Here is a 13,114-nt window from a genome sequence, read left to right on the forward strand (position 1 = left end):
TCTCAGCAAAATCGAGACTGGGTCACAGTAATGTTCCTGAATGAAAGGCAGAGGATAATAATTGTAACTTTTACAAGAACCCATGATGTGTGACAAGCAAACCAGCAGAGCGGATGTACTTTTGGTGTTATTGTAATTGTAATATTGGTAATAAAAAAATATATAAATAAAAAAACCTAGTCACTAAATTTTACAATTGATTAGTAACCTGTTAACTAATTAACATACCACACTTACTATTTCCAATTTGCATTTATTTAAAGTAGGCTCGATGGGTTTTAATAAGTGCAACTTAAAAATCCTTCATTCTCTTCTCCCATTTTGATTTTCAGAGAAGGAAACAGTGTTACCACACTTTCTGCCAACATTCGTTTCTCTTCATTACAAGGGTAACTATAAGCAAAACATAGACAAAACATGGAAGAACTACCAAATTCGACTCCAGCATAATACATAAAAATAAAATACAGGAACCAAATTCAGTTCAAATTATTAAAAATAAGTGTGTTTTCAAAGTATTTAACATCTTTATACGTTATCACATTCACAGTTGTTTTTGTTCTCAAATGTAAACTTACAATCCACTTTGTTTCACCAAAGCACGGACTCCTATCTTGACAAGGAGCTTTCTTGATGTCTCTGAAAGCATTCCTGAGGCTTCATAATCCTTATATACAGTATACTCGAACCTTTGCTTTCAATTAGTGCTCGCATTGTGTCCACATCAATTAATTACGTTGATGCTGGAAATATAAAAAAGCACAAAGTAGGCTAGTTCTTATTAGTTGAGTTAGTGATTCAGTTACTCAAAGTCACTTACTTATATTGCTCCAGAATGAATCACCAGTTTTGAAAAGAACTGATGAATGATTCACACACTCAGAAAGACTCACTCACACCTTTTTTTTTTTAAAGGTGTTAAAAAAAGGTTCTGTGCCCTAAACATATTACATTTTATCGAAATATATTTGCTGATATTTATTGAATTAATTTATTGAAAACAAGTGTACAGATTATTAGTTTCTGTGGAATGTGCAAACAAATTCAAACAGAGTGATAAGAATATTGAAAAGAGTGCTGTTATTTCAGCACTCAGTTTTATATGCAAACCTTCTGATGACTACTTGGACCAGCTTCATGTGTGTTCTTTGGTGCAACCCTCGAGAAAAAAAAAAAATGTTCATTTTCAACTACTTCATATTGCTTTTACTATTTCTGCTGTATATTATGGTAAAACATATTACAAGTAGTGTGGTAGTAAGCGGTTCTGAATTCCGAATCGGTTCGCCTCGTATTATAAAATTACTCTCAATTTTTTTTTCTTTTAAGATTAGTGCCAAAATCCCGGGGGAGAACCTAAGGCTAAAATAGGCCGTTTTCACTCATTTTGTTTTTTTGAGTATAAAATTATAACACAATGTGGTATATTCAAGTGTAAGGTGTCATTTTTTTCAGAAAATAATTGGCTTTCAGGATATTACAGTTATTGTACATTATTGTGTGTGGTGAGATAGCAAATAGAATTTAAATAGCAAAAACGATTTTACTGCTTTTTATTAAAAAAAATCTGAAAACTCATGAACGAAAGAATCTAATGCCTCAATCTTGAAAAGGAACTATAATATATATATATAAAAGTATTTTTGGGACACTGGATTACAAAGTGTTCACTCAGAAGCCATTTGTTTTACCCCAGTTCTACAGGCGTTATTTTGATCCTTCAATTCAGTCTTTTAAATATGATGCTCTCTGAAGCAGTTCCTGTCTAACTGCAAGCATAGTCCCACATCACATTCCTGACACTTCCATGGGGTGCTCCTTTAGCATCGTATGCAACGACGCCGACCCATGCTGGCCCTTTGTGAAAGGCCCTGAGTGTCACTCACAGGAACAGGCAGATGATCGCATCTCTCTCAAGCTGCCATCCAGGGGAACACCTGTGAGCGAGCAGCAAGCAACTCTTGAAAGTTTTGCCGTGTCATGTGTTTGTCATGGTGAATGGCACACAGCTCTTTGTGCAAAATAAAGCTGTTGGTCACTGCAATGTCCAGGAAGTGCTGAAAAATGGTCATGTACCACTTCCGTGTTTTACAGTGCATCAAATTTGTTCCTAGCATCTGGTCAGAGGTGTCAACTCCTCCCATGTACTTATTGTACTGCTGAACTGCTGTTGCCCATCCTCTGTTGTTATCCATCTTAGCACAGTTTCTCCACTGTACACTGTGTGGATAGTTGTGCACATGGAGACCTCCGTTGTGTCCATCCACTTCACAAACAAAAGAACATCATCTCTGATCCAACGAATGGAGCCTCTTGGTGATCTTTTGTTCAGGGCATTGTTTTTGGTTGAGGGAACACCAACTCTTCTCAGCTGATGCAGATGTCGAAAGAGGAGAGGGCTTGTGTAGAAATTGTCACAGTAAATCACATAGCCTGACCCCAGGTAGTCTCGATTCACCAGCGATGTGACAACATCAAAAGACAGGCCTTTTCCAGATGCAAATTTTGACTTCCCAGTGTAAATTTCGAAGTCAGTGGTGTAGCCGTTGACATCAGCTAATACAAAAAGTTTTATGCCCCACTTAGTAGGCTTGGCCTTCATATATTGCTTGAAGGATATCCTGGCTTTGGTTGCAATCATCCTCTCATCAACAGAAATGTGCTGTCTAGGGTGGTAAATAGACATGCACCTGTTCCTCATAATGTCCAATAGTGGTTGGACTCTGTGGAGACAGTCATATTCCTCTGTGCCTCTTTTCTTGTCATTCTCTGCATCTTCCATTGGATCACTGATGTGCAGATTGCAGGAGATTGCTAAGAAACGATCCCTGGACACATCACAGTAGCAGGAAAATGAACATGAAGCAAAGTCTTATTCCTCCAGAAGTCCCTCACTTTTGGCAGATCCATCACACCCATGTAGAGAAGCAGACCTATGTACTTACTATGTACCTATGTTCATTTCTTCAGGGTATACATCAGCCCATGAGAATGTCCTACCCCTCTCAGATTTCTCACTGCATTCTTGTTTGTGTTTGCACACAAGATGTTTATGACCTCTTCGTCAAAATATTGACTGAAAATATCAAGTGGAGACATTTTTCCAAATGTGAGTGGAGGCTAACACTCCAGGTATTATTTTAGGAGTAAACCCTGTAATATTGGGCACTAGTGTTGTCAAGAGACCTGGTACTTCGGTACCAAGTCGGTACTAAAAAAAATGTAAATGTGACGGTACCAGGTTTCTTTAAGTACCGGTAGTACCGAGGTCCGGGTCAAACCCGGTTCTTGACACATACAGCGCTATGATTTCCGCGAAGCAGAAAACGAGGATAGAATATCAAAATCCAGTCATGAAAATAAAACTATGAAAATATGGACAGTCAAGGAATTTGTCAAAGTTAGCATAAATTAATCAAATCATATCTCCATATGGACCAATATCGGTAAATGTTATCTGCATGTTCTGTGCGTCTCTGTGTGAATTAATGAATGGCAGAGACGTGCGGGTTTGTTTACTACATAGACTGAAGCGCATGACGCTTGCATTAATTTCAGCATCTGAGCTTCAGAGTTCTCTCTCCATCAAGCGATATGAACTTTTCCATTCATGTCAATGTACACACAGCGCACCTGTATTTGATGCTCTGTAAACTCTGTGTGAAGGCGCACGACTCACCGTCGCTTTACTGATAGCGCTGTTTCTCACACGTGCAAAGAGAGAGAGAGCGAGAGTCTTACCATGCTGAATCGACACGCTACATGTAAACTATATTCTTTGTTGTCTTCTCCTGTCAAAATAATGGAGTTCATTTAGAATTATTCATATTTTTCAAACAAGAAGAATATATGCTGGTTTTTCCAGCAGTGGGCGGAGCTAATGCGCAAATGGCAATTTCATTGGCTGGCGTTCATCTATTACCATCCCTGTTTTGATTTCAGCAAATCAGTTTGACCGAACGCATACAACGTGATTAATATTCATGAACCCAGCAGCTCATCAATCCATAGTGCATTGTATATTGTTAGTATGGTAGTAGAATTAGTAGCAGTATTATCTTTTAAAAATAATTCATATGATCTATTACTATTTTTTTTTTTTGATACTGCTACTTCTGTTTAAAAAAATTAATGAAATTTAATTTTTTAAGAAATAAATCACAAAATATTTCTTCCATGTTTTAATTTTAGTAGCAAATCCCCTTTATTTACAAAAATAAAATGTGTTTAAATTTCATAAATTAAAAGACATTTAAATTTGGGTGAAACTTGTTTACTGTTTTTCATAATTATATAACTTGTAGAAAAACTTTAAACACAAGTAAATAAGTATAAAGAATGGCATTGGTTTTATTTTTAGTGATAAAAAGTTTTTTAATTTTAATTATTATTTTTTAATTAGCATATTTTTGTGTTTTGTTTTGGTACCGAAATTGGTACCAAGAACCGTGGATTTTCACTGGTATCAGTACCGAATACTGAAATTTTGGTACCGTGACAACACTATTGGGCACTATATCAGGATCTGCCTCAGTGTTCCATCTTCCATCTTCCATCATGTGATACCGGTGAGAGGCTGTGAGATTCCTCACGGCCATGAATGCGTCCACAGCTACAGCTGCGACCACAGCTACAGCTGCGACCACGGCTACGGCTGCGGCCCTGGCCACGGCCCCTGAGGTGGTGTTGTAATCGATGTGGATGGCACATTTGCTTCTTCGTAGGAAACTGTAGAAGCCACACTGGAAAAAATAAAATAAAAGCATGTTACAAACTAACTATATATTCATAAAAATACTTTTCATAATAAAGCAATTTATTAATAAGAGCAAAATAAAAACTAACGTAACAATAATAATAACAAATATAGCTGCAAGCAGCAATTACGGGGCCAAGCACTCCACTGGCAAATTTAGGAGGTAAGCATGGCATGGAGGACCTCATCAAATGAAACAGAGAGCAGTTACAGCAGTTTTAGGATGATTGTAATTGAAATGGCTGAAAAAGCATGAATACAACCACTAGTTAATAAGATCAAATGGCCTATCATTTTGGGCCAACAGGTGGCGCTGTTATCAAATCAATTTGGTGTACTCAGGGGGGCTTTTCAATGACACACACAAAGTTTGGTGTTAATATGCCAAAGCATTCCAGAGATACAGCCTCAAGTGTAATTTTGTCATTGTGCCTCAAATTCGTCGCTGTGGTATGCAAAAACGGTTTTGTCTATCGACACAAAATCCAAAAGTTTGTGTCAGCATAGTCTGAAGATCATCTGATTCGAATTTGGTGAAAATCGGACCTACGGTTGTGATGAGGAGTTCAAAAAAGTAGGTTTTCAACGTAAATCAAAATGGCGGACCGGAAGTTCAGCTTACTCTGGCATATTTGGTATCTATGTTATCGGCATAAGCCAGGGAATATTTTGAGCCCATTCAAATAGGCTAATGCAATAAAAAGTTATTAGCATTTTTAAAAGTGTAATTATTCATGGTTAATGAATGGTTTATTACTCTTGACCAATAGGTGGCGCTGTTACCAAATTTATGTGGCATGGTCAGTGTGAGGTGTTGATGACACATACAAAGTTTTGTGCAAATATATCAAAGCGTTGCAGAGATACAGCCTCAAATGCATTTTGGCACCCTTCCAGCAAATTCGTTGATGCGCTAAATGAGAACCGTTTCATATATCGACACGAAATCCATAACTTTTTGCCAGCATGGTCTGAAGATGATTCACGTCAAATTTGGTGAAAATCGGACTAACGGTCTAGGAGGAGTTAGAATATGTAGACTCAAAATGGCGGACAGGAAGTATGGCCAATTTTCGCATAATTGGTATCAATGCTCTCGGCATGACCCACAGAATATAGGGTGACCATTTAAATTTTAATAGTCTAATTTATTCAAAAGTTATTAGCATTTATTTGATATTTCATTATAACTATTGGCCACAAGGTGGCGCTGCCACCAAACTTTTTGAGTACCTTCAGGGCATGGAGCCGAATATTTTTGTAATTATTTTCGTAACAATATGATGCTGCGTTCAAAAAATACAGCATTTTAAAACATAATTCAAAATGGCCGACACGGGAAAATTGGATATCATTCGACTCAACATGACTCACTGAATCTAAAGAGACCAGTTGTGTGATTTTTGGCCAAACCATTCAGAAGTTATAAGGCAAAATATGATTTTTTCATATCTCCTGACCACTAGGTGGCAATGTGTCGAAACACTGCAGTTAGTCTCAGGTCATGCTTATTATAACACACACCAAGTTTGGTGTCAATATGCCAAACCGTTGCGGAGATATAGCCTCACATGTATTTTTGCGTGCTTTTCGTCATATTTTTTCACACGTCTTTCGAGAACGGTTGAAGAATCAACTTGAATTCCATAACTTTTTGCCAGCATGGTCTGAAGATGATCTGAGCCAATTTTCATGAAAATCGTACAAATCGTCTAGGACAAGTTCGAAAAAGTAGGTTTTTCGAAAAAATTTAAAATAGAAAAAAAACTAAACCTTGTGATTTTCGAATTTTGGAGTTCATTCAACTTGGCATGAGCCATGGATTCAGAGAAAAAAAGAATTTCCATTTTCCACCTTCGGTGCTTAGCCCCTAATAACAATACAATAACATTGAAACAACAATAAAGTCTGCAGTTGCTTAAACGCATGCACACACATACATATACACACATACACACCTATACAAAAACATGCAGATATACACATGCACACATACATGCATGCATGTACACACACCTACATAAACATCTTGTGTGCAAACAAACAAGAATGTGGTGAGAAATATGGAAAGGGGTAGGAAGTCCACATGGGCTGATGTATAAAGAAATAAGTACGTAGGTCTGCTTCTCTACATGGGTGTGATGGATCTGCTAAAAGTGAGGGACAATTTTCCAGCACTTCCTGGACATTGCAGTGACCTACAGCTTCATTTTACACAAAGACATGCATGTACACATTCATACACACATAGATGCACGTACAAACATACTGATTTACACATAAATGCATGCATGCACACACGCGCGCATGCATGTACACACACATTCTCATGCACACATTCGCATACACACTCGCACACATACACACACACGCATGTAATATATATATATATATATATACACACACACACACACACACACACATTCATAAGCTTTACATTCATATGCTTACATTCATAAGCATCACTTACCAATCCACATATGGGTCAATGCCAGCAGCATACGCCTCCTCAACATCTAAATAACATCCAAAGAGTCATGCTCAGCCTCCACCCAGGTGTCACCAAAGATCAAATCTATCGCCTCCTCCCTTGTAAATCCTTTCTTCACCATGTTTTTGTCCGTTTTTTAATTATATTTTGCACTCTCAAACTTTCCAACCTGCTGCGCTCCGTATCTCCCGCTTCAAATCCTCCCTTCCCCCTCTCCCAGCTGTGATTTGCTGCTGGAAAGCATGCAATTCCTGTTATAAGCCACATATTGTCATATTGTCTACTATCAGGAGCAATTTGATTTTTTTTCATAGTGTAGACGGTTAGTGAGTTATGATAACATGAACATAGCATGGTAAATTGTGTCGGCGCCGACACGTTGGGTTTTAAAGGATTAATTGAGTCTTAAATGCATAATGTAGACAGAGTGGGCTATATAAGCTTATGTTGGCATTATTCTTTAATTATGTCAGCTGCTATGGCGAAGCAAATCCGGAAGAGGATTTATCTTAATTAATTTCGTTATTGCCAAATACTCATCTTAATTTAGAAATTATCTCAATTTTTTTAAGAAATACTTTTTTTATTGGTGCGTTGGCCTATTTATATGTTAAATGAGCCTATACCTAGGGCTATTTATAGAGTGCCTAGATATTATGATGTTAGAGAAGACTTATTTTATTTCTTTGTTCAAACTTCAAAGTGGCCTATTACGTTAGTCATGTATAAATGACTCATTCCTGACAAAAGGTGTGTGCGTACATTTGAATAATATCAGGCTGTAAACAGGTTCGGGCTTTTAAAAATCTGTCAATCAAAATGTACTTGTCGGGCTCGGGCCGAAATCTGTCGGGCTTAACTTTTAAGGCCCGATTACAGCTCTAATAGAAAATCGAATCGAGAATCAAAATCGAATCAAGAATCGAAATCGAATTGATTTGAGAGCTTGTGAATCGAAATCGATCTGGAACATCTGAATCGATACCCAGCCCTAAGGAGAAGTGCTCACTAACACAGATTTAGACAGGTTTGTGAACCATATTTGAGATAAATAGGCCTTTTATGTACATAGAAAAAGTCTTAGATCTTTGAGTTCAGCTCGTGAAAAATGGGGGCAAAAACAAAAGTGTCGCATTAATAATTATGTTCAGTGTATGTTGATGTATTTGAAAATGTCTTAAATAAAATAAGCCTATTTTCCTATACTTCTTTCTTTTTGGCATTATCACTTGTGTGGACACATTTCTTTACAGGAAGTTTAATTCTCTTAATTATAACAATTGAAGTGTTGTTTTTAAACTTGCAGTCAAGTTATAGGGGAAGAGTGGGGAAAAACGCCCCTCATTAAGGAATGTAAAAAAAAAACTTTTTCTGTAAAACAAAGGTAAATGTGTTCAGAAAAGTTGTCATAGTTTTAGTGACACTAACATAAATAATAAAACCAAGTATGAAAAATGTACAGTTTTCATCTTATTAGATTTCTAACAAAAATTACATTTGTACCAAGAGATCCTTTTACCCCACCTCTGAGTACATGCAGCTTTAGCTTAAATTAAAAAGAAAAAGAATATAAACAATTATGGATTACAAAATTATAATAGCCTATTTGAAAAAAAAAAACTGTTGGCTAGCTAACTAGCTACCTGAGACCTGAGGTTAACTTAAGGTAATGTTTTAAAACATAAATTCCAAATATTTAGCAAATATCTATCCAACAAGGTAGAAACTTTTGTTTGAGAAATCAAGGATTTAATGTTCAGAACATCACTACAAAGTAATTGCTCATTGTTAGCTGGAGGTATTTTACCCCACTGACCATGTTTAAGAAAACATTTTCTCAACAAGATTTTATTTTTATTTTTATTGAATTAAATAACACATACTCCCTATCTAGGCTCAACTGTTCTCATATCATATATAACTGTGATGTTCTACAAGACAAGCTTTAAAGGTGCTGTATGTTGGACTGACACAGAGTGGTTGAACAAGGTATTGCAGTCTAAATTCAAAATATTGGAGAGGATTTTTTCATCCTGGATTTTTTTTCAACCTGGCAGGTTGCCACTTGATTCACAACAATGCACATTTTCAAATGAGAATAACTGACTTCATTGTTTTGCATAGCATTGTTTTTCAGATAAACAACTATGTAAACTTAAACATATCAAACATATTATGGTATTTTTATGCTTTAGTAGAGTGAAAATCTTACAACACGTTTAAAACCATTTTTTTCTTCTTCAGTATATCACCAATTTAAGCTTCATTGTGAAAACTTCTACATCACTCTCGTCAACAAGTCCATAGTTTCAATAAAAAATTATCTTGACTTGATCTTGTGGATATTTTTGGGAAAAAAACAGTAGGGGGATGTTTCCCCCCACTGTAACCTAATGTATTTGATATTTATCATGTGTAATGTAATCGGTTTGCTTGGCCAGTCTGTGCTATGATTGGTTAGCTGGGCCAGTGTGTGTTGTGATTGGTTAGCTGGGCCAGTGTGTGCTGTGATTGGTTAGCTGGGCCAGTGCGTGCTGTGATTGGATAGCTGGGTCAGTGTGTGCTGTGATTGGTTAGCTGGGCCAGTCTGTGCTGTGATTGGTTTGCTGGCTCAGTGTGTTCTGTGATTGGTTAGCTGGGCTAGTGTGTGCTGTGATTGGTTAGCTGGGCCAGTCTGTGCTGTGATTGGTTTGCTGGGCCAGTGCGTGCTGTGATTGGATAGCTGGGTCAGTGTGTGCTGTGATTGGTTTGCTGGGCCAGTGTGCAGCACTCTGTGCCTGGTCAGGAAATGTCATGCCTCTTACCATAGTTGCCTGCTGCCAGCTTTAGTTTAAATATTGCTTCAAAATATAATAAATTTGAGCGTGATTTAAAGGGTTAGTTCGCCCAAAAATGAAAATTATGTCATTAATAACTCACCCTTATGCTGTTCCAAACATGTAAGACCTCCTTTTATCTTCAGAACACAGTTTAAGATATTTTATATTTAGTCCGAGAGCTCTCAGTCCCTCCATTGAAGCTGTGTGTACGGTATACTGTACATGTCCAGAAAGGTAAAAAAAACATCATCAAAGTAGTCCATGTGACATCAGAGGGTCCGTTGGAATTTTTTGAAGCATCGAAAATACATTTTGGTCCAAAAATAGCAAAAACTACGACTTTATTCAGCATTGTCTTCTCTTCAGTGTCTGTTGTGACACGAATCATTCAGTTCACCAAATCGAACTGAATCGTTTTAAACGGTTCGCATCTCTAATACGCATTAATCCACAAATTACTTAAGCTGTTCACTTTTTTAATGTGGCTGACACTCCCTCTTCAAACAAACCAATATCCCGGAGTAATGCATGCACTCAAACAGTACATTGACTGAACTGCTGTGAAGAGAGAACTGAAGATAAACATGGAGCTGAGCCAGATAACGAACAAAAGACTGACTCGTACACGAGTGAAGAACCGTTTCTGTCAGACGCGTCCGATTCGTGAACCGAGGAGCCGATGATACTGCGCATGTGTGATTCAGCGTGAAGCAGACCGACACACAGAGCATCTGAACTGAACTGATTCTTTTGGTGATTGATTCTGAACTGATTCTGTGCTAGTGTTATGAGCGGGGGTAAACCGAAGGCTTGAATCAAGGGCAATCATCGCAAATGACGCCATTACGTCGAGCGCAAAAGAACTGGTGAACCGTTTTCTTCAACCGGTTTATTGAATCGAACTGTCTGAAAGAACTACTGGTGATCCGAAAACCGATGCAACCGGTTCTTCACTCGTGAACGAGTCAGTCTTTTGTTCGTTATCTGGCTCGGCTCGGTGTTCATCTTCACAGCAGTTCAGTCAGTCTACTGTTTGAGTGCATGCATTACTCCGGGATATTGGTTTGTTTTAACTCAGAGGGAGTGTCAGCGTATTATGTACGCATTAATGCGTATTAGAGATGCGAACCGTTTAAAACGATTCAGTTCGATTTGGTGAACTGAATGATTCATTCGCGAACCGGATATCCAGGCTGTTTTGATTTGAACTCTTTCTCACAACAGACACGGAAGAGAAGACAATGCTGAATAAAGTCGTCGTTTTTGCTATTTTTGGACCAAAATGTATTTTCGATGCTTCAAAAAATTCCAACGGACCCTCTGATGTCATATGGACTACTTTGATGATGTTTTTCTTACCTTTCTGTACATGGACAGTATACTGTACACACAGCTTCAATGGAGGGACTGAGAGCTCTCGGACTAAATCTAAAATATCTTAAACTGTGTTCCAAAGATAAAAGGAGGTCTTACATGTTTGGAACAGCATAAGGGTGAGTTATTAATGACATAATTTTCATTTTTGGGCGAACTAACCCTTTAAACATGGATGATTGTAACCACTCTTAAGTTTGTGTGCCTTGGGAACACTAGCGTGTCTCAGACACAGTGATAACACTCGTTGCCTTCTCTAGTGCAGCTCAATTTCTTCCCATTCGTTGATATTTGTGATATCACAAATCCTGGAAAATATGTGTTGTAGTCCAAATTAATAATTTGTTATAGTTTTTGAAAAGCGATTTCTGTTAAATAAAATATCTCCTTTTGAATCTGACTTTGAGCTTTGTAACTATGCATATCTTTTTATACTCAAACAGCACCATTACAGACTAACTAAAGTCTCAAATGACTATTATGATGAGTTTTGTTCCACCCGCTTAAATGATAAAAGTACTTGCGCTGTAAAATCTATTAAGACTGTGTCTGTTCCCCGAATAGTGAGGTCAAAATATATATTTAATGTAGGATCTAGAAAAAATCTTATCGTGATTAAACCAGTGTGTGTGTGTGTTCACTGCTCTGTGTGTGTGCACTTCGGATGGGTTAAATGCAGAGCACAAATTCTGAGTATGGGTCACCATACTTGGCTGAATGTCATGTCACTTTAAAAACTGCTAGGGCAGAGCATATACACAAACTCATTGAAAATAACCAAAAAGGTTTTTATTTAGCACAGTGGCTAAGTTAACAAATTACCAGACGCCACCTGATTCAAATATTCCACCAACGTTAAATAGTAATGACTTTATGAATTTCTTCACTGATAAAATAGATAACATTAGAAATACAATAGCGAATGTAGATTCTACAGCGTCTAACACTTCAGTTTCATCCATCGCACCCAAAGATAAACTGCAGTGCTTTACAAATATAGGACAGGAAGAACTAAATAAACTTATCACTGTATCTAAACCAACATCATGTTTATTAGATCCTGTACCCACTAAATTACTGAAAGAGCTGTTACCTGTAGCTGAAGAGCCGCTTCTCAATATCATTAACTCGTCTTTATCTTTAGGACACGTCCCAAAACCATTCAAGCTGGCGGTTATCAAGCCTCTTATTAAGAAACCAAAACTAGGTCCTAGTATACTGGCAAATTATAGATTATTTAAAATCTTCCATTTATGTCTAAAATTTTAGAAAAAGTTGTGTCTGCTCAATTGAGCTCCTTCCTGCATAAAAATGATCTGTATGAAGAATTTCAGTCAGGTTTCAGGCCCCACTAAACACTACACAGACTCTTGTAGATTACAATCTGCAACTAGACGGATTATTACTATTAAGTTCCGTATCAGTTACAAATTATCATTACTTACCTATAAGGCCTTAAATGGTTTAGCTCCTGTGTACCTAACTAGCCTTATACCACGTTACAATCCATCACGCTCCCTAAGGTCACAAAACACTGGACTTTTGGTAGTTCCTAGGAAAGCAAAGTCCTCTAAAGGAGGTAGAGCTTTCTCACATTTGGCTCCCAAACTCTGGAATAGCTTTCCTCATAATGTTCGGGGTTCAGACACACTCTCTCTGTTTAAATCTATATTA

The sequence above is a fragment of the Carassius auratus genome, chromosome 28 (genome assembly GCF_003368295.1).
Source record: "Carassius auratus strain Wakin chromosome 28, ASM336829v1, whole genome shotgun sequence".
Taxonomy (NCBI): Eukaryota; Metazoa; Chordata; class Actinopteri; order Cypriniformes; family Cyprinidae; genus Carassius; species Carassius auratus.